Source organism: Petaurus breviceps, unplaced genomic scaffold (assembly GCF_028583685.1).
Source record: "Petaurus breviceps papuanus isolate PSGF00001 unplaced genomic scaffold, PetGlider_PUasm1.0 38, whole genome shotgun sequence".
NCBI classification, from domain to species: Eukaryota; Metazoa; Chordata; class Mammalia; order Diprotodontia; family Petauridae; genus Petaurus; species Petaurus breviceps.
Window position 1 is genome coordinate 45,202,820 of NW_027186304.1, and position 26,778 is coordinate 45,229,597.

Here is a 26,778-nt window from a genome sequence, read left to right on the forward strand (position 1 = left end):
CCCCCCAGAACTAGGTCTGGAACAATAGCATAAAAAAATTCTGAAGATAAGGACAGGACAGCGCCACTCCTCCTCCCAGGTCAGGGCAGAGCCCAACTTTAAAAAAAAAATCAAAATCAACAAATTGACTAGAAAAAAAGAGTAACAACAAAAAACAATATAAACATTAAAAGCCACAAACTCAGAAGACAATGAAATTGAAAAATAAAATACAAGAAAAGCCTTAAAGGAAAATGTGAATTAGACACAAGCCTGACAAAGATTCCTGAAAGTACAACAACAACAAGAACAATATTGCGTTGCTCATTCTGGGAGTTTGGAAGTGTGGGGTGCTTCCGAGGTGGTGTGATCCAGTCCAACCACTGGCGCTGCCTCCATGTGTCCTCTTGGCCAACATGCATCCTTGTGTCCCAGATTTCTCTTTCAAAGCTCCTAAATTGTATTGGCCTGGAAAACTGGCCATCCTGACTTCTCGTTGACTCTGTAACTCCAGAAATCAATTTAAAGCATTATTTTAACATAGTTTGTAGGGGAATGCTGAAAGAGGTCAGCTGAATATTTCTTTTATTCCACGACTTTGATTCTGCCCCCTGGTGACTTCTTTATTGACGTACTATACTCCAGACTAAACCAAATTACATTACTGATATGATTGAATAGATTATTTTGAATACTTGCTATATTCATACTTTTAAAAGGATGTGATAAAAATAGATACTTGAAAACTGTTAAAATTTAACTATATATTTTGTTATAAAACTGATATTAATATATAATAGCAAATTTTCTTTGAAATTCTTGGCAATTATGAAAGTGTATATGGTGCCTTAAAGATGTAGTTTCGATGCATTCATAAGTCAACCACCAGGCATTTGATATCTGTCTGAACTCCCAGAATATGGGTCATTTTAATTTATAAGTAAAGGATGAGTGAAATATTAATTGTTTCAGAAACATCAGGGAAAATATTCAAACCCTAAGTTGTGGATAATGAAATTTTCCTATTTAATGTAAAAATTCATGGTACTAAAATTTACTATTATTTTGAGTTTTGATTATAGGGATAGGTGTCTGAATTGTCATGAAGTCAATAGTACAAAATGGCATGTCCTGCAGTCTGGGAACTACTAAAGGTGGATATCTGTGTCTGTTAAAAGTTTCAGGGACAACTTTGACAAGGCCCAAGGTAAGATTCTCCCGGCTTTATTTATCCATTGTGCTATTTCCTTTCTGAAAAGGAAATTTCTCCACCTGGTTAGTTGTGAGCCTTGCTTTTGATAGATATGAGTATGTGATTATAATTATGAACCCCTTTATCCTGTTATAGAACATTTCTCTAATCAAGAAGTTTTGCACACACAACACTAAATAAAGTGAATAATATATTAATACTGGAACATTTCTTAATGTATGCAAGTATGAACATCTTACAATTTTAGCTTATATTTATGGTTGAATTATAATATAGGAGCAATATCCTGCTAAGGGGGAAATGATTAGATAAAGTAATAACACAAAGATGTAATGTAAACATTTTCTAAATAAATTTAATAGTAAATTTTGAGAAAGCAACAGGATTGTAATATTGGCTTATATATTTATCTATCATGGAAATTCAAACTTTGAGTATGTTTTAGTAATGTTCTCCAAATCGGATTGGGAAATTTTCACATAAATTGTGTTGACAATGGTAAAGTAAGTGATTTTTTTTTAATTTTAATGCATCTGATAATGGTAAAAGGCAAAATAGCTCATTTTATGTTTGGTACATCATATAATTCTTCTTAAGTTTCTTATATCATGTACAGGATTTAGGTAAAGATGTAAAAAGCAAATGATATATAAACTGAAATTCTCTAATGTTTCAAAATTGGAGAACCATATTTAAGGGACTGCACTAAATTATATTAAGTCAGTATTGTCTAGGAACCTCTAGATATGGAAACAGAGAAGCAGAATCCACTTTTGAGCTGTCCCTAGAAGAAAACCTATTGTCCAAGAAAAAAATATCTGGGGACAAGATAACTGCATGAGAAATCTGGGATTCAAAATATGCTAATTTAATGGACATTGAGAATGGGTGACTGGGATATGAGACAATGTTAATTAATATTGGTGATAATCATTTTATTGTTTTGGTCCTTTGATTCAAGATGTTTATGTTTAAGTTTTCTTGGTTACCTTGGTGACATATTAATCTACCTTCTCAAAACTAGCCCATTTTGAGTCATCTAAGTGATTTGATCTATGATGTGACATTAATGTGATGTGGCTTAATGTAATTATGCAACTATGAGAATTGTGAGAAAACTTTATTAAATTGTTTGAATCTAGCCCTATAAGACTGAGAAACTAGACCATCTCTATATGTTGTTTACAGATCCTTAATACCTATCTCATGCTGAGCAGAAGCTCAGATGCAGAGATTGATGCATGGAGTTTTCTTACAGTTATCAATTCATATATCTTCTAAGGGCCCCAGACATGTTCTTCTGAGTACTCTGAAAGTTGCCAAACATGTAGGTGTATACTCCTGGATCAATGACAGAACCTTCAAAGGACCCCAAGGTTCATTTAGTATGGTTCCAGAAGCTACTGGCATGCAGACGAGGTGGCCATCCCAAGACAAAGGCTGAGTATGTTGTCCTCTTCCCTTTTGTCATGTACCCGACCAACAAGGACTTGAATTAAGTGTGTTGGCATGTTCTTCCTCAACATTCTTACTCACTCCCTTCCCCCCCCCACACACAAACATGCATACATCTTTTCTGCTTGCAAGCATACCGTGGCTAGCAATGATACCTGGGACACACTTTCTCAAGTAACTGAGCTCCTGGGATAAAAATGCTTTTATTGGCCAAACTGACCTCTTGTAGCACTTAGGCTTATACCTGCCTCTCCTTTATTGGTCAGAAGTATAGCAGTTCTTTCAGGATCCCTCCCTTTGACCAAAATGGGAAAATGTCAAGATATTAAAATATACCCCATTTCTAGAGCTAAGATCAAGCAAGAAAACTGTACCCTGAGCTTGGTATAACAATAGTTCTTTGTAATTCACCCTCTGGATGATCTCACACTCTAGCAAAACCATACAATTATTGTATCACTTTGACCAGCAACAGATGTTCTCTAAATTTGGACAAGCACTGGACAAGTACCCATGTTCTGTTCATGAAATCCTGTTAAGAATCAAACTTGGCTCATTTTTGTTATCTCTCATGATCAGTATTACAGATTACTGTGCAACCATTGGTATAAGTATTGAGATTTCCCAATTCTGCCTTGGGTCCTCCCCCAATAGGGGCAAGGCCCCAGCACATATATCTAATCTGCCTCCTTGCTTGCAAACTCTTTCCCTCACTTTGAAATTAAACTTCTATTTGATTTCTGACTCCTCTGTCTCTAGCCTGATCTTCTCTGCTCCATCCATCTACAGGTTAGAGGCTGATCTGTGCCAATTTACAGGAAAAAAAAATTACTTTAAAAAAATTACTTAAGCAGTCAGAAAAAAACCATTCAATATTGAGAATCCACGGTCAAGATCATACAAGATTTAGCAACTACCATGTTAAAGGAGCAGAAAACTTGGGATATGATATTCTGGAAGACAAAAAAGCTAGGATTACAACCAAGAATAACTTATCTAAATATAATCCTCCAGGGGGACAGAAAGGTCATGTAATGAAATACTAACCTTCAAACATTTCTACTGAAAAGCTCAGAGCAGAATAGAAAATTTGACTTTAAAATACAACACTAAAGAGAAGTATAGAAAGGTAATCATGAAAGAGAAATCATAAGAGATTCAATGAGGTTAAACAATTTACCTTTCTATATAGCAAGATGACAGATATAATTCTAAGGATTTTACTATTATTAAGGCACTTACTAGAATTCTAAGAGAATAGAAGAAATTATGTGGGGATGATTTAAAAATCATGGATGCCCTGGGGGGAAGAGAGAGGAAGAAATGGGAAAAAAATATCCCACATAAAAGTGTTAAATAAGAATTTTATAGTAAATTGGGAAATAGGGGTGATGGGAAGAGGTGAATAATGCTTGGACCTTACTCTTAACTAATTTGGATCAAAGAAGAGGAAAAAATATATAAGTACAAACTCAACTGGGTATATTTTTTCCCCTACCTTACAGGGTGAGGACAGATAAAGGAAGGCGGTGGTCAGAAGCAAATAAAAATTTATCCAGAGAGAAAAGCATAAAGAGAAGTAAATAGCATGAAGGGATTTGCAGAGTTACTACTCTTAACTGTGAATGTGAACAGGATGAACTCGCATACAAAACAGAAGTAGATAAAAGAAACACATTTGAAACAGAGACACACATTGGAGCTGAAGCAGAATCTATTTTGCTTCAGCTGAAACAAACAAACAAACAAACAAAAGGCAGAGGCAGCAATCATGATCTCAGACAAAACAAAAGTAAAAATAGATGTAATAAAAAGTAAGTATGGAAATGGCATCTTGACAAAAGTCACCATATATAATGAAGTAAAATCAATTCTGAACTTATACACACCAAATGGTATATCATCCAAATTCTTAAAGGAAAAGTCAAAAGAATTACAAGAGAAAATAGGGAGGAAAACTATACTATTGGAGACCTCAACATTTTCTCCTATAAGTTAGCTAAATATAAACATAAAATAAAGAAAGAAGTTATGGCAATAAACAGAAACTTAGAAAAAATAGATATGATAGAATCCTGGAAAAAATAAATGGAGATAGAAAGAAATATACCTTTTCTCGACCATACGTGGTAACTTCACCAAAATAAACAAGCAAAGAAACTATGTTTTAAGACATAAAATCCTCACAAACAAATGGGGATGAGCAGAAATATCAAATACCCTTTTTTCAATTTTTTTAAAAAATTACATTTGGGGTGGCCAGGTAGCACAGTGAGTAAGAGCACCAGCCCGAGTGTCGGGATGACCTGGGGATCAAATCCAGGCTCAAACACTTAGCACCCAACCAGAAACACCTGGCTGTGTAACCTTGATAAAGTTACTTAACCCCAATTGCTTTAGGGGTGGCTAGGTGGCTCAGCAAGTAAGAGCACCAGCCCCAGTGTTGGGATGACCTGGGGATCGAATCCGGGCTTTGATACTTAGCATAGCACCACACCCAGAAATAACTGGCCATGTAACCTTGAGCAAGTTACTTAACCCCAATTGCTTTAAAAAAAATTACATTTAATAATGGGCCAGGGAAGATGAGAATATAGTGTTAATTGGAAACTCAATAATTTGATCCTAAAGAATGAGTGGGTCAAAGAAAAAAAAATCATAAAATCAACAATTTCCCTAAAGAAAGGCATAACCGTGATACAACATACAAAATGTATGGCATGCCACCAATGTAGTACTTAGGGGTCATTTTAAATCTATAAATGTGTACAAGAATAAAAGATAACAGATAAATGAATTGGTTATGCCACTTAATAAAACACAAAACATAGCAAATTGAAAGTCCACAATTACATAAAAAAAGAAATTCTGAAATTCCAGGGAAAGATTAATAAAATTCTAAGAAAAAAATCATTGAAGCAATAAATAAAATTAGGAGTGGGTTGTATGTAAAGAAAAAAAATAGACAAACCACTGGTTAATTTGATTAAAAAATAAGAAAATTAAATTTTAAACATCAAAATTAAGAAGGTTGAATGATCCATGAAGAAGAAATTAAATCAATAACAGAGTTATTTAGCCCAATTACATGCCAGTAAAACAACCCAATTGAATGGAAGAATATTTACAAAAAATATAAACTACCCTAATTAAAGAGGATCAAAAAAAATGAACAAGCCATAAATGAGCTCCCTTAGGAAAGATCCTCAGAAATAGATGGATTTAGAGGTCCTTTCTACTGAACATTACAAAATATATATTTCCAACACCTCACAATTATTTAAAAAAACAGGCAAAGTAGTCCTACAAAATTTCTTCAATAAACCAGTTATGGTTTTGATACCTAAACCAGGAAGCACAAAAAAGAGAAAGAAATCTATAGATGAATTTCCTTAGTGAATATTGATGCAAAAGTAGTAATCATGAAAATTACCAGGAATTGGCTACAAAATAGAGTGATGGATCAGTTTAATGGATTAGATATACAAAAGTAAATGACTATAGTAATATTATGTTTGATAAGTTGAAAGATCTGAGTTTTCAGATAAGAACTCCTCATTTGATTAAAAGAAGTGGGAAAGCTAGAAAGCAATTTGGAAGAAATTAGGCATCATAGAACAATATCTCACAGTGTAGTTAGATAAGGTCAAAATGGATAAATGATTTAGAGATACACGGTGATAGTATAAGTAAAGTATGGGAGTCTGGAATAATTTAGCCATCAGATCTATGGATAAAGAAGAGTTTAAAACCAAACAAGTGATGGAGGGTATCATGGAAAGTAAAATGGATAATTTATTAAAAAGCATTTGCACAATCAAAACTAATGTTGGTAAAGTTAGAAAGAAAATGGAAAACTAGGAAAATTTTGTATAGTGACTTTCTATGGCATTTCTTAAATATATAGTGAATTAAGCTGAATTTATTTTAAAAATCATCCATTTCTCATTGAAAAATGGTCAAATATATAAACTGGCACTTTTCAGAAGAAGAAACCCAAACTATCCATAACCATATCAAAAAATGCTCTCAATCAGTATTAATTAGAGAAATGCAAATTAAAGCAACTCTGAGGTACCTATCAAATTGGCTAGCATGACAATGAAAATCAAAACAGCAAATGTTGGAGAAAATGAAAAAAATATTAGATACTATTTCATTTTTTAGTTGGAGTTGTGAAGTAGTCTAACCATTCAAGAGAACAATTTGGAACCAAAGACTATAAAACTGTGCATATGTACACTTTAACAGCAAAATACCCGTACTAGTACTAGGCCTTTAAATTAAAGATATCAAATAAAAGTGGAAAAGATTTTATTTCTACAAAAAGTACTTATAGCAACTCGTTTTTTGGTGGTAAAGAATTGGAAATTAAGGGGATATTCATCATTTAGGAATTGGTTAAAAAGTTTGTGGTATAAAATCATGATATTATACTATTGTTCTATAACAAATGATGAACAGGATGGTTTCAGAAAAAGCTAAAATAACTCATATGAACTGAGCCAAAGCAAAGTCAGTTCAACCAGGAAAACCTTGTTTATAATAACATAAAATATTGTAAGGATGATCAACAGCATAAGACTTAACTACTTTGATCACTAAACAAAAATATATTCTAAAAGGAATTTCTACTCCATGAGGTATGAAAAGATACATGAGAAGCCTTCTGAGAATGTGGAAAAGCATAGGATACATCAAGGCATATAGTGTCATGCTAAACTGTGTCTTCCTTACTATACTGTATCAGAGAGTAGTTTAGGCATCAGGAAGAAAATTATTGAGGTTTCATTAGAAAGAGAACAGGGAACCCTCAGCAACCATAGAGTAAGAAGTCTTGTGTTCAATCTTCTTCATTCCACTGTTTACTTCTTATATCACCTTGGGCAAATCATCTCATCTCTTTAAATCTCATACTCCTTGTTCATTCAATGAGAAAATCGTATGAGAATCTACCTCATAAAAATAGTGTAAAGATCAAATGAGAAAAATCTATAGAAACCCTTTATAAAACTTAAATAACTAATATGAATACCAAATACTATCATAAGTTCTAAAGCTGAAAGAGATCTTAAAATCATCAAGTTCAGTTATTCTCAAAGTGTATGGTTCATACACTTCTGAGGATTACCAAGATCTTCTCAGGAGGAAAGAAATACAAAATATTTTCTCCTATAATGATAAGATACTTTAATCTCTAATAAAATAAATATTAACATATCAAACATTTTAAAAAATCCTTATTTTGAGGGGGTGACAGATTTTTCAATAATTTTAAGGAATATAAAGGAGTCTTGGGACTAAAAAATTTGAGGACTACCAATTCTATTTCAATCCCTTGATAGTACAAATGAAGTAACTAAGTTTCAGAGAGATGTTTTCTCTGAATAGTTTTTAGGTCTTATTCAGTTTGTTTAGTGCCACAATGAAGAACCAGGGAAAATGGAGGGAACATGCAAAGGAAGAAAATTTTGGCTTAATGTCAGGAGGGAAATATAAAGAAACAAATAGCAAATGAGCTATAGTGGATTTATCAATGATGGTTTTGCATTTTTGGAGGTGTTCAAGCAAAGACTGGATAAGTAGGAATTCTTTCTTAGCTATGATTTGGTCACTAAGGTTCTCTCTACTCATATTCTGTAACTGTCTTAGAAATAATAGATTGAGAATCCAAATACTGGTTTAAATCTAGGACTCTCTCCTCTACATCAAGGTTTTTTTAATATCATTAACCAAGAGAAAAATAGCTTTAATTATTTTAGTAAACAACATGCCATGTTTTTCAAAGGCATCTAGCTTTAGAAGATGATCATGTAACCAAACAGATATCTACTGTCTTCCTGGAACAATCCAAATTCTACATGAGTAATACATAATTTCGATAATAACTTTGTTGCACACCATGATGCAATGTTTCAGGAATGTGGAAATGAAACTCTTACTTTATATTCACTGACTAAAGCTCAAGGACTTGAATACTAATGGCACCAGCATCTCTTACTTGTTTTCAATCACTGTTTAAAAGAATTATCATAAGGGTTCAGAACAGCCCTGGATTTTGCTGAGCCAGCTTTGTTAAACTGCAGTTTTATTGCTAGAGTTTTCTCTTAGGCTGTCAGCTGTCTGATGTTTCTCTTTTCACTTGTGACTATAACAAAGTCAGCCGCACCTCGACTAACCTAAATAAGTTTCCCAACCTAACTCATGATATCATTCTCAGGGAGATATTTTATGAAACTCCAAAGGACAACAATCTAGCACAAAGAATATGTGTTTGGGGGCACCAAGCTGGTGATAGGGCAGAGCCTATTTTTAGTGTTGCCATAGATGTGGCATACTGTTGCTTTCCTAGGACTGACTTTAGTAGGAAATGGAAGTTATCTATTTCACTGAAACTAAGACCTCCTGCAGATATGTAGGACTCTAAATATTGTGGAGTTCTCTATACCTGCTAGAAAGATTCCTTTCAAGCAAGTAATTTGATAATGATAAAAGATCTTGAATAAAATTACAGTTTGGGTGACTAAGTATTTAATATCTACCAACACACAGTCGTGTTATATCATAACATGCTTACTCTAACATCCTTTTCCATAAAATGTTAAAGACAGACTGCTTAATAAAGGGTCAAGAGATGATCACATCTCAGATTTGAAGTTTTGCATTTTTTCTTGACATAATTTTAAAACAAGGTGGCAGAAAAAATATCTTCTATAGATTTTGGTTTTATATGGACCTATGATTTCATTGATTTCATTTCACTGTAAGGAAATTACTGCTTAGCAAACTCTATGTACAAGTGTGGATTGGCTATTGCTCATGATGATTACATGATCATCTTCTAAAGCTAGGCTAGATGCCTTTGAAACACATGGCATGTTGTTTACTAAAATAATTAAAGCTATCTTTCTCTTGGTTAATGATATTAGAAAAAGTTTGATGTAGAGGAGAGAGTCCTAGATTTAAACCCAGTCTTGGGATTGATATACAATTTATCATCTTGAAGAGATGATGGAGGGGATACTAAACGGTTAAATTGTTTCCCAAGATACACACAGCTAGTACATGTCAAAAGCAAGACTTGACCTAAGATCACATTGACCCAGAGTCCAATTCTCTTTCCACTGCCCCTCTAAATAGATACTAGGATTGGAAAATGTAAGCCATTTTGACTACATCATTAAAATGTCATTGAATACACTTCTTGTGCTAAAAAGAAGCAACTGTTATCATTACCATAACAACCATTGTCATTACTATAACCAGTTATCATAACAATATAATCATCAGTTACCAAAAAAAATGCTAAGCACTTCTTTTCTTCCATAGGGATTGTTTCCATTATGCCTTGTTATTCTTAAAACAAAAATAAGTCAAAAAGCCAAAAAAAACCATATCGCATATCCAAATCATTTATACAAGCATGAGAAGAAAATATACCCTATTATATAGTCATGGTAAATCATTTAAAAGTCCCTTTATCCTTTTTAGGTGTTATTTCATTTTGATGTGATCTTATAACTCATTCCTAACATTTTAAAAAGATTTACATATATATGCTCACATACACATGTGCATGTATATATGTATATGTGTAGATGACTATAACCATAGTCACACATGTATATGTATATGTATGTTAGGGTGTATGAGTATATTTACATACATATTTTTGTATTGTATATTCATATGGGTGATGAGATATTCTTTAGTTGGGATTGTACTTAGTTAATGCTTCAGGAAAACTGGAGTATAGTTTATTATACAACAGCTGTTGGTTTTCCTTTCTCTTTCTTCATGTATACATTTTATATGCTGTCTTTTTGACAGATGTGTCCTTCAAGGGGAAAAAAAAAAGTTGTAAAAGTAATTTTATTCACCAGAGAAGCACTGAAGGTATAGAAATATAGAAGCATAGAAAGTAAACAGTTGAATAGCTTTGAGTGAAGAAAAGAAAACTGTATTGACTGGCCCCATTTCATTATTTTATGATAATCCATAAAAACTAGTGTTGGAAAGAGGGTAGAGAGAAGAAGCAGGAGAGGAGAGTTTGGTATTGTGCCCTGGGAGGGGTGGCTTATCTTTACAAATTACCAGCATCACATGCAAACAATGACTACATTTATTGGGTTGCTGTATGCATGCTTACAGTGCTTGTAATTGAGGATGATTATGGTTAATGACTCTAGTAATGTGCACTTTCAAACCAGCAGGACAGTGTAATTTGTATCAAACCTATTCAGTATCTCTTCAGGCATTTTGCCTAGTTTAATCTTAGCCCAGCACTTGCTTCAGAGGAAACCTCTGGAAGCTGCACAGCTGGCTTGAACAGAAGATTTCATGGTTCTTTCATACCATACTCAGAAGGAAATAAAGCTACTACAGACTTCATATCAGCTGGATGGCTCATGGCTTGTCATACTTTAGAATGATGAGGCCAAGATTTTGTAGCTGGCAGTACTTGGTTTTAGTATGTAGGAAAGAAAGAAAAATATCTGCCTACAACATTCACTGTTGAGGCACTCTCAGTTATAATTAAGTTTCCTGAGGAAAAGAATATATGTAATGGAATTCCATTCAATTCAAAAAGCATTTATTGAGTGTTGCCTGTATGCAGAGTGTTAAGCTTGGGACTCAAGATGATGCAAATTACAGCTAAGACATGGTTGGGATCTCCATGGAGTTCCATTCAATATGGTCATGAAAAATAGATCTAGGTTGCTCAAAAGGTTAAAAACAATCAGTTTCTGGAAAACTCTGACTTGAAAGAAAATAAGAAAATATCTCATATCTCTTCTTCATCCACTCTACCTTCATGTGGAGCCCTTTTAAGTCACACTTTGGTGGGGAGAAGGATCAGTGAAAGGACTGATTATGTTTTGTCCCACTGAAAGTTGAGAACATTTTAATCAACCAGCAAAATGTGAAGTATGAAGGACAATGCAAAGAGAAAGGTGATGGTACTATATGAGGATGTGTAGAAAGAATGGAGGCTGTTTAGGTTAGAGGAAGAAAATAGACTTGGAGGAGTTGTATGCTATTTGTCTTTAAGTACTTAATGGGATCCCTATGTGCAACAGAGATTGTCTTTTCAACTTAAATCCAGAGGACAAAACAAAGAAAAATGAAGGGAAGTTGTGGAAAAGCAGATCTTAGATTTAAGAATTAATTCCTAATCGTAAGAGGAAGCATAAGGCAAATGGATAGCTTTAAAAAAGCATTGTTTTACAGCATTCGATGCTTTGGAGCAAAGCCTGTATCACCACTTGCTAGTGATCTTGTTGAGGGGATTTCTATACAGGAGCAGTTGGGCTCTGAGGTTTCTACTATTTCTGAGATTCTGTAATTCTTGCACTTAATAAGAAGAAATCAGTTATCAAAGAGGAAAAAAAATGTAATCAATCCAATGTGATATTTACAAGCATTTTGGTTTCTTGTTCATATGAGAAAGACATTTTAAAGTGGTGCTAAATTTATTCCTCTAAATGTAGTTTTCATGGATGCTCTTCCCAAATACTGAAATTTTGTTTAGTTACTTCTACAAACAATGTTTATAGAAGAAGTCTAGGGCTCCAGAGAGCTTGCAATTCCCAGAAATCCTATGGTATTCCATTAATCAGGTAAGTGGCTAAGAATAGTTCTTGATTGCCATGAAACTAAAGTAAATCTAATATTAAATAGTTATATTTCCTCATTTGAAGAAACAACAACATCATCCATTTAAACAAGGATTAAAGTGGAAGGGGAAAATATTGAGAATGTAAAATGTGAGAGAAGAATATATGCTATTAGTGGTGTGATGGTAATGGAATTTGAACCCCACAATGGGCTGGACTTGTTGATCTGATGAGGAGCCCAAGCAGAAAGAGGCCAGAAGAACTTCTGGGAGCCAGCATCTGGAGGCTACTGCTAATGCTGGAGAGAGAGAAATGAAAATTGAGGACTGAACTGGGAGAAAGCATGACTGTGGTGCCAATGTTTGGTCTCTCTGTTTTGATGTTACTTTGTCAGATTTGTCTGCCGATGGAGGACATTGCTGTTGTTGCAGAAGTTTTGGGCTGTACTGTTGGTTCAGAAGTGCTGAAAGAGGATTTTCTTGTTGTATGTTTATAGAAATCCTGGAAGACAGTCTTGTTGATGTTTTCAGAGGTCCTGGGACTGTACTGATGATTTGTGCTAATTGCTCAGACTTTGTTGTTGGATCTAGGTTTATATCACAGGCAGAGAGTGAATTGATGAGGACACTAACAATGTGTATCTATGTTATATCTTTGTCAAGCCTTGTCTTCCCAGCAACAGAAACTGCTGAGAACTTGCCTTGGGTCAAGATGACGAAAAGACCTCTCCTTGGGTACTGAATGCTGTGATGATGTTGTAACCTAGTTGTGGCCTAGGGGTGGATGGCCTTTGTGTTTTCTGACTGACCAAATGAATGTACTTTATTTATGATTGGAAACTAATCTCCAATTGAGACTTTCCAGGGGTGGAGTCCTTTGACTTTTGTACTTTGTGATAGAACTGAGAACTTACTAAATTATTGAGTTACCCTGTATTTTGATTTTTCTTTTCTGTGAATGTTTTGCCTTAATCTGTTATTGAATAAATGGAAAGTTATTGTGCTCATAATACAAATCTGGAAGTTGCTTTTGCTTGGTGTTACAAGTGGTTTATTTGGGCAAGTGACTTTGGTAGGGAGGTGATAGGGAATTTAGACTCCAATTTCAGATGGGCAATGAGCTATGTTATAAGGGAAATAAGAAGTATTCCCTTAATTCTGTTGACATTATTGTTCTATACAATATGAGGGGTTTTAAGTGCTTATAAATCAAGTAGTCTGATTCACTCAAATAGCTCACATACACACTAGATCAACTAGCAGCTTCTGACATCTGCCTCATGCTACATTGTCAATCATGCTGCTACATGTCTGGATATTAGAATGTAGAAATAGTTACACACTGAGGTTGACATGTCTATAATGACTTTATATTGCAACAACCTAATCATGGATAAGATATGAGTAATGGCAGAGTAACAGGAACCTGCAATTATAAAAGAGGCACTTCATTCTGTGTAGTTTTATGAAATACTCAGAAATAAAGAATGCTTTCATTTATTTGCATTAAAGGTCATCATGAGCTTTTTGCCCTTTTGTCACATTCATTTAGGATTTCATTAATTTCAAATTAGAAAAATTCAACCAAATGATTTTTGGAAATCTCCATACATTATTCTCTTTAGTTTGTTAACCACACATGTATACAATTGCTTATGTTTACTAGGTATAGATATCACCAGAGTGTGGATTGTGTCGCTAAATATCTACTACTCCACTTCAAACTTCTTCCTTCTTATGGTATAGTCAGAGGAATTGGAGGGCAGCTACTTCTCTCTATTGCCAGACCTCTACCACATCATATACGTAATTCCATTCAAGCGGATTTTCTATTTTATATCTAGGCAAGAAATAGTTGTTATTATTGTTCATTTATTTATGTTATGTTTGAATCCTTTTGACCTTTTTTATTTCTTTGGTTTTTTGGCAAGGAGTAGCTTGTCATTTTCTTTTCCACCTCATTGTACAAATAAGGAACTGAGACAAATAGTGTTGAAAGACATGCCCAGGCTAAGACAGTTAGTAAGTGTCTGAGGCCAGATTTGTGCTAAGGAATTATCAGTCTTCTTGACTCCAGGCTCACCACTCCATCCACTGGACCACCTAGTTGCCTGGACAAAAATTAACAAAGCACCTTCCTAAAGCTATATGTGAAATCTCTATTTCTGTGTTAAAAACAAACAAAACAGAACAAAAAATTATCTCTTTTTCTATCTCTCTTTATTTGTTGATTTATTCATTTGTTTATTTACTTATATGCTTAAGAATTTATGTATATGTGTATGTATTAATATATGTATATATTGCCCCATGACAAATTTACATCTGGCTATTCTAGAGAATGACTAATCCACTGCAGCTGTGTTCCTGGCCATACTGCGTCCATGAGAAACACCTGCTAGAATTTATGACTATAATAAAGTCTGATGAAAAGTAAGGATGTGGAACTAAGAAGTATGAATTGATGAAGCAACATGTGTTCCAGTTTTACTCCTACTGACCCCTTTAATAGAGCAAGTAATTTCCCCTGAATGGTCAGATTGAGAAATATTGATGGAAAAATCACTTACAAATTGGCCATAGTTAGTAGGGTGTGAGATTCTTTTCTCTTTCTCTCCCTCCAAAGGCTGGGGAGGGGGGAGGGAGACAACATGATCTAATTATACCAATGCACATATCTTACAAAACATCTCTACTCTGAGGTTCCTTTATGACCTAAATTAACATGCTATTATGGCATCATTGTGGAATATCCTTGGAAGGGATACCCATATTCACTCTTGTATGACTGAAACATCTTAACTTGCACCCCATATGGCTTGTCAACATTCCATGGAAGTACCACCATCACTTGACTACATTCAAACTCTCTTAGCATCCTATGTATAACCCTGTTTGGAAAATACACTTCCTGTCTTCAACTCTATAGCTCTTAAGACCCAATGGTATGCTTCTATTTGACTAACCCTAGCTTCTCACAATGACACATTAGGTCTTAGACAAAACACATCTACTTAACAAAGTGAAAAACATACTAATAATTAGAACATTATAAGAATTCATATAAAATAGTTATAAAAGTAACAAAATATCACAGTCCACCCATAAATATGACCCTTCCTTCTACCAATGTATGGAATACCTTTCACTGAGGTGAGCATACATTCACAGAAACCTGGCAGGGAAGCACACCATGTAACTCAAAAATCTAGAGCCATACATTTCATATTCTCTTCCTGTCTCAAGGATTAAAAGTTACTAAATGTTTAATGTTGAATGTAGCCATTGCTTTTAACAGATGTTTCCACTTCCATATTAAGCTTATTTGCATTGTACTTGATTAACACCTCCCTGGTCTGGACATTTTAGCCAAATGAGTCAATTCAATAAATCAATAGATATTTATTAAGCTCTCATTCTGTGCTAGGCACTGGGTATAAAAGAAAAAGCAAAGGAGAGTCTCTACCCTCAATAAGCTTACAGTCTAATAGAGCAGATAATATGTAAACTAATATTTACAAAGCAAAGTATGTAAAGGATAGATAGGAAATAATTCATGGAGGAACATCACAAAAGAAGTATTAGGGTTAAAGCCTTCCTTTAAAAGTTTGGATTTTGGGTGAGACTTAAAAGGAAGCCAGGGAAATCAGTAGACAAAATTAAAGAGAATGACCATTCCAGGTAGGTGGGATAGACAAAAACAATTAGTGGGACCTTGTTATAGGAATGTAAGTTTTTAAGATCTTCCCTGCCCCTGGAGCTTGTGGTGGGAAGCTTGTTTTTCAGTAGATACTTTGTGATTGGTCAGTGGGTCAAGAGGGTTGTTACATTTTCTGAGCCAGAAGAATGCTATATAATCCCTGATGTGAGGTCTTGTTTTGGGGCTCACTTTTAGAGCATTGTGTGACTTGATGAGATGAGAGCCCCCCAGCTTTGAAAAACCCAGATGTTGATGCTTCCCTCTCTGGTAACTGACTACGTATAGCTGTAATGGTTTGACAGTTGGAGTTCTGTCAGCTTGAAATGTTTCTGTTTGGTTGTAACCTCTGTATACACTAAATTTTGGGGTGCTGAAGTTTTCCCCTAAACAAGGTAAACAATATATTTGATTGATTAAAGCAAGATTGTTAACCCATTTTGAGTTGCTTTCCTTTAGAAAAGCAGATCTAAGAACCTGTGTTGGCAGCCACCCTGGGGATGCTGGGGTGCTTGCTGGAACAGAGTTGAGATATGGAGTGTTTTGTTCATGGAACAGCCAGGAGGCCAGTTTCAGTAGTTCAACGAGTACATGACAGCAGGGTGTAAAGTGTAAAAAGACTAGAAAGTTTGGGGAGAGCTAGGTTATGAAGGCTTTTGAATGCCAAAGAGAATATTTTGTATTTGATTCTGGAGGCAAAGAAGAGTCATTGGGGTTTATTTTTTGGAGGGGGTTATTTAGGATAATCACTTTTGTGTCAGAATGAATTGGAGTGGGGTCTGAAGACCTGCTAACAGGCTACTATATTAGTCCAAGTGTAAGGTGATAAGGTCCTATACCAGAGTGTTGGTAGTATCAGAAGAAAGAAGAGGGAATATATGAGAGATATTGCAAAGGTGAAATTAACACAACTTGGCAAATGATTTTATATGGGCAGTGAAAGACAATGAAGAGTCAAGGATCACTACTGGTTTGCAAGCCTGGAGTATTGGAAGGATGATTTTGTCTTCTATCAGAATAAGGAAGAAAGGAGGTTGTAGTAGCAGCTACACTAGAATACCTTGAATAGTTGCTAGAACATGTTCATAGATCTGCTTTACTGGGAAGGATAACTGTTTGAGGATCAACAATATTTTTAAAATTATATTCAGGTGAAAAGTCAGCACCCTGAGTTTCAGAGAAAATACAAGCAGAGAAATAAAGACCAACAGACAGTGCTCTGACTGCTTGAGTGAACTATATACTTTACATCCATAGATTGAAAAACCTTTACATCTGAGCAGTTGGGGAACTTCGAACTTATGGCCTTCAGAATCATGACCAGGGAATCACAAAATCCTTCACATAAGCAAGCCCTCAAAGTAAAATACTAACTCAGAGTATATATACACTTCTCAGAGACAAAAGGTATCACAACCCTCATGACTCAGTACCTAATTAGAATTTAGCAAAATGTGTTAAAACCTTCCTACAAGCGAGCCTCCCCTAAGCAAGCTTCCCTTAATGGGTTCCACATGAGGCCTATAAATGGGCAGAAAAATCTTTTATCCCATTAAAATTAGAGAGGTAGAGAATATTTGGGAGAAAATGTAATGTTTTGTACTTGTTGAGTTTAAGATATTTCCTGGACATCCAGTATTTTCATGTCTAAAAGGCAGTAAGATATAAGACAGGAGATAAGCAGAAAGATTGGGATAGGATAGGTAAATCATAGAATCATTAGCATAGAGATGGTAATTAAATCCATGGGAACTGATGGGATCACCAAGTGAAATAGAGTATAAGGAGAAGAGAAGAGGGGCCAGGATGGATTTCTGAAGGGCAATTCATTGGGTGACTTATGTTGTTCTGCTGGACTTACTCTTCAACAGCAACTATATTAACCATGAATTTCAATTTCAGAATTAACTAATGCTCTCAGTTAAAGTAGTACTGCTGTGTTAATGAATTGTCTTTGCCTAATCTTTCCCCTCAAATTAGTTCAAATCTCTGATTTTGCTTTTTTTGGAAGATTCTACTTTTCTGTCTCCACATCTTAGGAAAAGTAGGTGACATTCACTGAAGCATTTTCTGTTTTCTGAGCAGAATATCATAATAAATAACAATATATTTTTACACTCCTTATTAAGCTTCTCAGCAGTAAGTGGCAGTAGAGAGCACTCTAACCTTTCACTAGCCAACCTTGCATCAACATGTAATAATACAGAAGTCATTACTGTCACTCTTAACACATTTCTAAAATCTGATCTTTCACCTCTCTCTTTTTCTCTCTCTCTTTCTCTCTCTCTCTCTCTTTCTCTCATCTTTCTGACTTCATATTTTTCAACATCTCTATAAACAACCCTATCTTTTGTTTAGTTAACTAAATCCTTGTCTTCTGTTTTTGGTCAGGGAAATTGTGTTTGTTCCCTAATCACCGAAGAGTTCTGGTGTCCATGTTTCCCCAGTTATTATCACAGAAGTTCTCCAGCTATTCAATTCTTGATATTTGAAATCATTGAAGACTATTTTTTGTCCCAATCAGCTCTAGTGTTTTACAGCTTGTCACATTAAACTTAACAAATTCTAGCTCAAAACCTTAGGGGCAATTAATATGGCTTAGTGGATAGAGTGTCAGGTCTGAAGTCAGGAAGACTCATCTTCTTAAGTTCAAATATGGGGCTCAGATACTTACCAACTGTGTGATCTTGGACAAGTAACCCTGTGTGCTTCAGTTGTAAAATGTAAAATGTAAAATGAGGTGGAGAAGGAAATGGCAAACTACTTCCATATCTTTACCAGAAAAATCTCAAATGGGGTGACAAAGAGTTGTACATGACTGAAATGACTAAACAACAACAAATTCTAAACCTTAGGATAGATTTAATCTTCAATTACTACTTTTTTAGAACTCTGAGAAAATATATACAAAAGGCAATCTGCCAATGCTACTTGAAATTAGTTAATTTTTTTTTTCTCAAAAACTGACTTGTGTCCCTGATAAATAGGCTATCAAGGGTTACTTATTTAAAAGGTAACTCTCTTCCAGTAAAATCCTTCCATAGGATTGTAATTTGAGGATATTAAATTTCTTTTTCCTCTGCCCTTAACTTTCCTAGTCTTTTCTTCTATAAGCTACTAGATAATTTAGATCAATAAGACTTTAATTTGCAGATTCCTTATTTACTACCAACTCTATAATCATTTTCCTTCCTTTTTAAAACCTCTTACATCAGAAAAAAATATTCATTAATTTGAACAGATCCCATAAAATCACAACTAGTGAAGAATATAATGGAAAAATTATTTCTTAGTATACCATATACCATATAACCTTGGACAAGTCGTTTCTTCTCCTCTGCACTATGTTTTGTTCATCTGTATGCAGAGGATATGGAATTAGGACCTCTAAGTCTGATAATAGAATAAATTACCTCTAAGCCCAATTATATGATCTTCTCTTGTGGCAACCTCTTTAGAGTCATTCCTCCAAACAGTACTCACAGCCCTGGGTTAAGATCCCTATACTGTATAGTTCATATCCTCTTCCCTCAGGACTCTGCAATCCACTCTTCAGTCTGATTAGTGTTATCTCTCACCTAGCTCTGCTGGAAGACAGTTAGTTATAGCTTTAGTTAGCCTTTCAGAAAGACATTTACTAAATGGTTCAATTAGTATTTAAGTTGGTTCAAAACAGCCCACAACAAACAAAAATGGTGACTCTCTATCCTTTCATAGACATAGTCCTTGGGGAAAGTGGGCAAAATTTAAAAAGTACAAAGTAAGTGAGGCTCAAAAGTAGAGCACACATTGGGCAAAAGGAAAACACAATTCCCAATGACTGAAAATCATTTTCTCTCTTTATAATGTCTTTATGGAGTTTTTATCAGTATGTGCTAACATCTTTAGAAAATCCTCATAAATGGAGTAGCTACTCAAAGGAAGAGAAATTTTTGCCATATTGATGAATTATTATTCAATCTGTTGATGCTCAAGACTTCTCTTTCTGGATGCTGTTTGCTTCCATTCCTATTTGTTCTTGTTGCTAAACCATTCCCTCCCCATATCCCAACCCCAATCTGCTGCAGGTTCTTGGGGAGGAGAAGCTGCCTGCTATTGCTGTGTAATTTCTCTAGATGATATAATACTTGCAAGATAAATTCCTGGACAGGGTGTAGACAAGAGGGTGGAATGGAAACAGTAACTTTTCTAAGCTCCTCCATGAATCCTTTCAATAAACTTTAAAATGTAAATCTGAATGGTATTTAGTGTGACAGAATCCATTGGGAGATGGAGTATGGAAGATTCCCAGCCTAGGAAAGTACCCACATAGGTCTGGGCAGGGGGAGTGTGAAGCACCAGCATGGACCAGAGAGAAGACTACAGCAGAGTGAGAAGGAGACCCAGCCAGCAGACTCACCACCTCAAGGGTGATTCACAGCTGCCCCATTGCAGGACAGAGGATCAGTCAGAGCTTGGTAAGCAAAAGCACAGGGCCTGAAGCAGAGACAGCAGCTTCTCCTGGGGCCATCAGCCCATAGCCTGGAAGTTTAAAAATCAACTACCTGAATTTCCAGAAGCCAAGATGGCAACATAAACCCTAGCTGCACTGACTCCCCCTCCCTGACCCAGAAAACACAGAGATTAATGTCCCACACATAATAAAATCTTTAAATAGTGGAAATAGCCTGAGGATTAGGAGACAATGAGAAAGGGTGTAACTGGGGCAGTAAAGAGTCTGAAGTGAAGGGAGGGAGGGGTCCCAACAAGTCCTATCTCAGCTGAACAGCAGGAGCTTTCAAAGCACAGGGTGGTGGAGCCAGCAAACTCTAAGAACACAAGCCCAAGTGGGATTTAGCACCACCAGGGGAATCTGCAGACACCAGTGATGTAAGCCAAAAGCTGCTGTGCTTCCCTAAGCTGTATCCCAGGGTCATAGAGGTGGAAATCAGAAATGGCCCGACCACCCCTCCACCACATGTTACTCTGTGAGCCTCAGGGGAAACACTCAGGAAAAATCTGGCTTTGGCCTCAGTCTAGACACCCAGAAGCCACACACAAAGTTAAAAAGCAAGCCCTTAGCTTGCAGCCTGAGAAATCAGAAAATAGGCAAACACAATGGGAAAGAAGGAAGCTGAGAAGGGAAAGGCAAGAAAATTGATCTCAGCTTATTATAGTGAGCAAGAACAACCAAATACAAAGGAAAATATGGACTCTATAGTTACACTTGAGATAACAGAAGGAAATATAAACTGGTATCAAGCCCCAAAAGCATTCTTGGAGAAGCTCAAGAAAGACTTTAAAAGCCAAATTAGAGAGGTAGAAAATAAATTTAAATCTACAGTGACCAAATTGGAAAAAAAAAATTTCACTGAAGGAAACAAAACCTTAAAAAGTAAAATTTGCGAACTGGAACAGGAGGTTCAAAATCTAACTGGAAAAAATACATCCCTAAAAAGGAGTTTCAAAAACTAACTGAAGAAAATATTTCACCAAAAAATTGGAATCAGGCAAATTGAAGTTGAGGACTTTATGATGCATCAAGAGTCAGTCAAGGAAAATATGAATATTTAAAAATTAGAAGAAGGTGTCAAATATCTCACTGGAAAAACAACTGACCTGGAGAACAGATCCAGGAGAGATAACCTAAGAACTATTTGTCCATGAGAAAACCATGATTAAAGAACCTACCTGGACAACATCCCCCAAGAGATTGTCAAAGAAATATGTTCTGAACTCCTACAATATCAAAGAAATTCACTGGACTCCTCTTGAAAGAGATCCCAAATTGAAAACTCCAAGAAATGTAGTAGCCAAATTCCAGAATTACAAGGTCAAGGAGAAAATAATGCAAGCGGCAAAAAAGAAACAATTTAAATATCATGGAACTACAGTCAGGATTACATAGGACCTATCGGGAATTAGACGAAGAAATAGGTAGCAAAACTATACTAGTGGGTGACCTTAATCTCCCCCTCTCTGAACTTGATAAATCTGTCCTCAAAATAAACAAGAAAGAAGTTAAAGAGACGAAAAGAATTTTAGAGAGGCTAGATATGATAGATCTCTGGAGAAAACTGAATGGGGATAAAAAGGAATATACCTTCTTCTTAGCTATACATGGCACATACAGAAAGATCAACTATATACGAGGGCATAAAAACCTCACAATTGAGTGCAGAAAGGGAGACAAATTAAACTCATCATTCTCAGATCATGATGCAATAAAAAACATATGCAATAAAGGGCCATGGAAAGATAGACTAAAAACTAATTGGAAACTAAACAATTTAATCCTAAAGCATGAATGGGTCAAACAAGAAATTATAGAAACAATCAGTAACTTCATTCAAGAGAATGACAATAATGAGACAATATACCAAAACTCATGGGATGCATCAAAGGCAGTTTTTAGGGGAAGTTTTATATCTCTGAGTACATACATGAATAAATTAGAAAAAATGGAGGACAATGAATTGGGCATGCAATTGAAAAAGCTAGGAAAATAACAAATTGAAAATATCCAATTAAATACTAAATTAGAAATAAAGAAAACCCAAGGAGAGATTAATAAAATTGAAATTAAGAAAACTATTGAATTAATAAATCAAACTAAGAACTGGTTTTATGAAAAAAAATAAAATTGATAGACCCTTAGTCAATATGATATAAAAAAAGAAAGAAGAAAGCCAAATTATGAGTATCAAAAATGAAAAGGGTGGATCTACCTCCAATGAAGAGGAAATTAAAACAATAATTAGGAATAATTTTGCCAAAATGGATGCACATAAATTTGACAATGATAGTGAAATGAGTGAATATTTACAAAAATACAAGTTGCCCAGATTAATTGAAGAGTAAATAAATTACTCAAATAACTCCATCTTAGAAAAAGTAACCAAATAAGCCATCATTGGACTCCCTAGGAAAAAATTCCCAGGTCCAGATGCATTTACTAGCGAATTCTATCAAACATTTAAAAAGCAATTTATTCCAATACTTTACAAACTATTTGGGAAAATTAGTGAAGAAGGAGTCCTACCAAATTCTTTTTATGACACAAATATGGTACTGATACCTAAATCAGGAAGAGATAAAATGGAGAAAGAAAATTATAGACCAATTTCCCTCATGTATATAGATGCAAAAAATTTAAATAAAATATTAGCAAAAAGACTACAACAACTTATCACAAGAATAATTCACTTTGATCAGGTGGGATTTATTCCAGGAATGTAAGAACGATTTAATATTAGGAAAAACATCAGTATAATTGATCTTATCAACAATAAAACTAGCAGAAACCGTATGATTTTCTCAATAGGTGCAGAAAAGGCTTTTGACAAAATACAACATCCATTCCTATTAATAACATCAGAAAGTATAGGAATCACTGGTGTCTTCCTTAAAATAACAGGTAGGATCTATTTAAAGCCATCAGCAAGTATTACATGTAATGGGGATAAGCTAGAAGAATTTCCAATAAGATCAGGGCTGAAACAAGGATGTCCACTATTACCCTTCTTATTCAATCTGGTACTAGAGATGTTAGCAGTAGCAATCAGTGAAGAAAAAGGAATCAAATTAGGTAAAGAAGACACCAACCTATCATGCTTTGCAGATACTATGATGATATACTTAGAGAATCAAGTAAAAAAAAAAAACTAGTTGAGATGATAAATAAATTTGGCAGGGTTGCAGGATATAAAATAAACCCACATAACTTTTCACCGTTCCTGTATATTTCTAATGAAATCCAACAGCAAGAGATAGAAAGACAAATCCCATTTAAAGTTACTGTAGACATTATACAATTTTTGAGAATCTACCTGCCAAAACAAACCCAGGACCTATATGAATGCAACCACAAAGCACTTTTCACACAAATAAAGTCAGATCTAACTAATTGGAAAATCAACAATTGCTCATGGCTGAGTCGAGCTAATATAATAAAAATCACAATTTTACCTAAATTAAATTATATATTTAAGACAACTGCAAAAGACTCATGATGGAGAGGGATGTCTACATTTAGAGAAAGAACAGAGTTTGAATGCAGATTGAAGCAAACTACCTGCTCTCTTTCTTTTTCTTGTTTGGTTTTATTTCCTTTTTCCCATTGTTCATTCCATTTGTTACAATCCTTCTTTATAACCTGACATGTCTAATGTGAAAGCATTTGAAGATCCTGTATGTGATTGCATGCCACCATGGTGAGGGGGGGGGGGGGGGGGGGAGGCGGGAGGGGGGGGGGGAGAGAAGGAGGGGGAGAAAATTTGAAACTCAAAGGGTCTTGGAACTGAATTTTGTAAACCAAAAGTAAACAAACAAGTTAATAAAGACAAAAAAAAAATAGTTCCTGGACTCCTCCAGAGCAAGATTGTTGCTTGGTCATCTACTCACACTTGTGCCTTCTGTTAAACATTTTGCTAGACTCTGATATTGACTATATTCCTTTCTGGTTTGACATCAAGACCCCAAAACTCACAGGGTTGTTTCGTGAGGTAGAGAAATGGAAATCACAAGAACAACAACAGCACTTTTCTATCTCTAGCTATTTCCTATTGGTGTCTTTCTCGGGTATTTTCTGATATTAGATTACCCTGGATCTGGACTACATGAATACAGATTAGTTCTCTATTTTATTTTTAATCGAAGAAACTGATCTTCTCAGTCAATTAAAAAGTATCTATGGTGCCCCTTTTCTCAGACGGTGGCCGGCGCTAGCTCTTCCCCACCCTGAGCTCAGTTCCTCCCTCGCTGCTGCCACTTTCTCCGCTTCCCGGTCCCTCCCACCACTTCCACGGGCTTCGGAGATCTCAAGACACCTGCGGGTCTGCAGCACCTCAATGACTTCCTGGCGGACAAGAGCTACATCGAAGGGTTTGTGCCGTCCGAGGCTGACGTTGCAGTATTTGAAGCCGCTCTTCCCTGGTATAACCACATTAAGTCCTATGAGAAGCAAAAGGCCAGCTTGCCAGGAATAAAGAAGGCTTTGGGCAAGTATGGGCCTGCTGATGTGGGAGATACCACCTGAAGTGGAGCTACAGTTAGCAAAGATGATGATGACATTGATCTCTGTGGGTCTGATGATGAGGAGGAAAGTGAAGAAGCAAAGAAGCTAAGAGAAGAAGCTTCGCTCAGTATGAATCAAAGAAACAAACAAAAAACCCTGCAATTGTTGCTAAGTCTTCCATCTTACTGGATGTAAAACCTTGGGATGATGAGACAGATATGGCAAAATTGGAGAAATGCGTCAGAAGCATTCAGGCAGATGGCTTGGTCTGGGGATCTTCTAAAGTAGTTCCAGTGGGATATGGCATCAAGAAGCTTCAGATACAATGTGTGGTTGAAGATGATAAATTTGGTACAGAGATGCTAGAGGAACGGATAACTGCCTTTGAAGACTATGTGCAATCCATGGATGTTGCTGCCTTCAATAAGATCTAAAACCTACCATCCTCAAAAATTAAATTTAAATAAAAACATTTGCAAGCAAGAAAAAGAATTATCTGTTATGTGGTGTTATCTACTATTCTTTTATTCATCTAAATACTCCTATCAAATTGATTTAAGGCTTGCCAATACATTGTAATATGGTTATAAAATATGTCCTAATACATAGTTCACTCTGTTTATTGACACAATTAAGGTATTCAGGCCTTATCTGATTAAAATAATTGGAAGAGGGTATGAAACCTGTACCCTACATGCCTATGCTCATTCTGAGCTGAAGATTCAAAAAATGAAAAATGCCAAACCAGCCATTTACATATATTTCACTGATAGAATGATGGTCTCATAGTAAAACAGTAAACCCCTCCCCCCCTGGCCCCCACCAATCTATTTCTGTCCTGGCATTTAATATTAGGCAGTGTGAAATTATCTAATTTATAACTGGTCTGCTCCAGTTTATGTTGGTTGTTTCCCCAATCCCTTCAGTTAATACTGAGAACAGGAAATGTACATATATTCTGATGACTTTCAGAGTCATGAATAATTGTACAGGGTCAGAGCAGAGGTGGTCAACCTCTGAGTTACTTGGATGATATATGGCACTACTATGCATTTGAGTAAGAGAATTTGAAATGCTACCTACATTAATAAAATCTTAAAAGTGTGGACTTAAATCATTCATATTTGAAATGATGAATGTGTCTGAAGATGACAAACTGCAAATATCAGGTATCTAGGTTCACTGAAACTAGGTGAGCAAAAGAAAAAGCAGCCAAATATCATTTATTTATGTATTTTCAGTATAGTGAAGTGGTATCATACTGCCATAGGAAATCATGTATCACAAGCTTATTCTAGTCTGATTCTGAAATCCCTGATCCATCTAAGTATAGTCAGGTAAACCATTATTTCACTTCTGTTCTAATATTTTTGTTCCATCAGAGCAAAAAGGTCCCCCCAAATCAGTACTTCTTGACTATGTTCTTATAATTATTTCCTTAGATAGCAGGCCTATTGCAATAATCTAATTAAGTGTAGAATTAAACCAATGTGTGGCAACATTTTCTTCTTAGTAAATTATTCTCCTTTTCTCTCATTTCAGCTGGTAACCTTTCATAGTCTGACATCAAGTACAGGGGCCCTCTGCAGAGAGGCGCTTTTTAATTGACACTATGAAGCTTGCACTCAGTGCATTCTTTAAATAGTTGAAGGAAAAGAACACTTTTCTTTTGAAGAATAAGTTGCTTTGTAGAAAAGCAATTTTACTTCAGCTCAGATTTTTATTCATCCATTTCTTATGAACAAATTAGAAATATTCTTTTTTCAGTGTCGCATTCAAATAGAATTCCTCCTGATAAAAATCTTTATTTTTTTACTTAAACA

The 26,778-nt window shown here is 35.3% G+C and overlaps 2 pseudogenes; one reads left to right on the plus strand and one right to left on the minus strand.

The window, feature by feature from the left end:
• Positions 1–401, minus strand: part of LOC138170220 (occludin-like) — a 39,378-nt pseudogene extending 38,977 nt beyond the window's left edge.
• Positions 402–24,682: 24,281 nt separating this feature from the next.
• Positions 24,683–25,447, plus strand: LOC138170075 (elongation factor 1-beta pseudogene; annotated as a pseudogene).
• Positions 25,448–26,778: the final 1,331 nt, after the last annotated feature.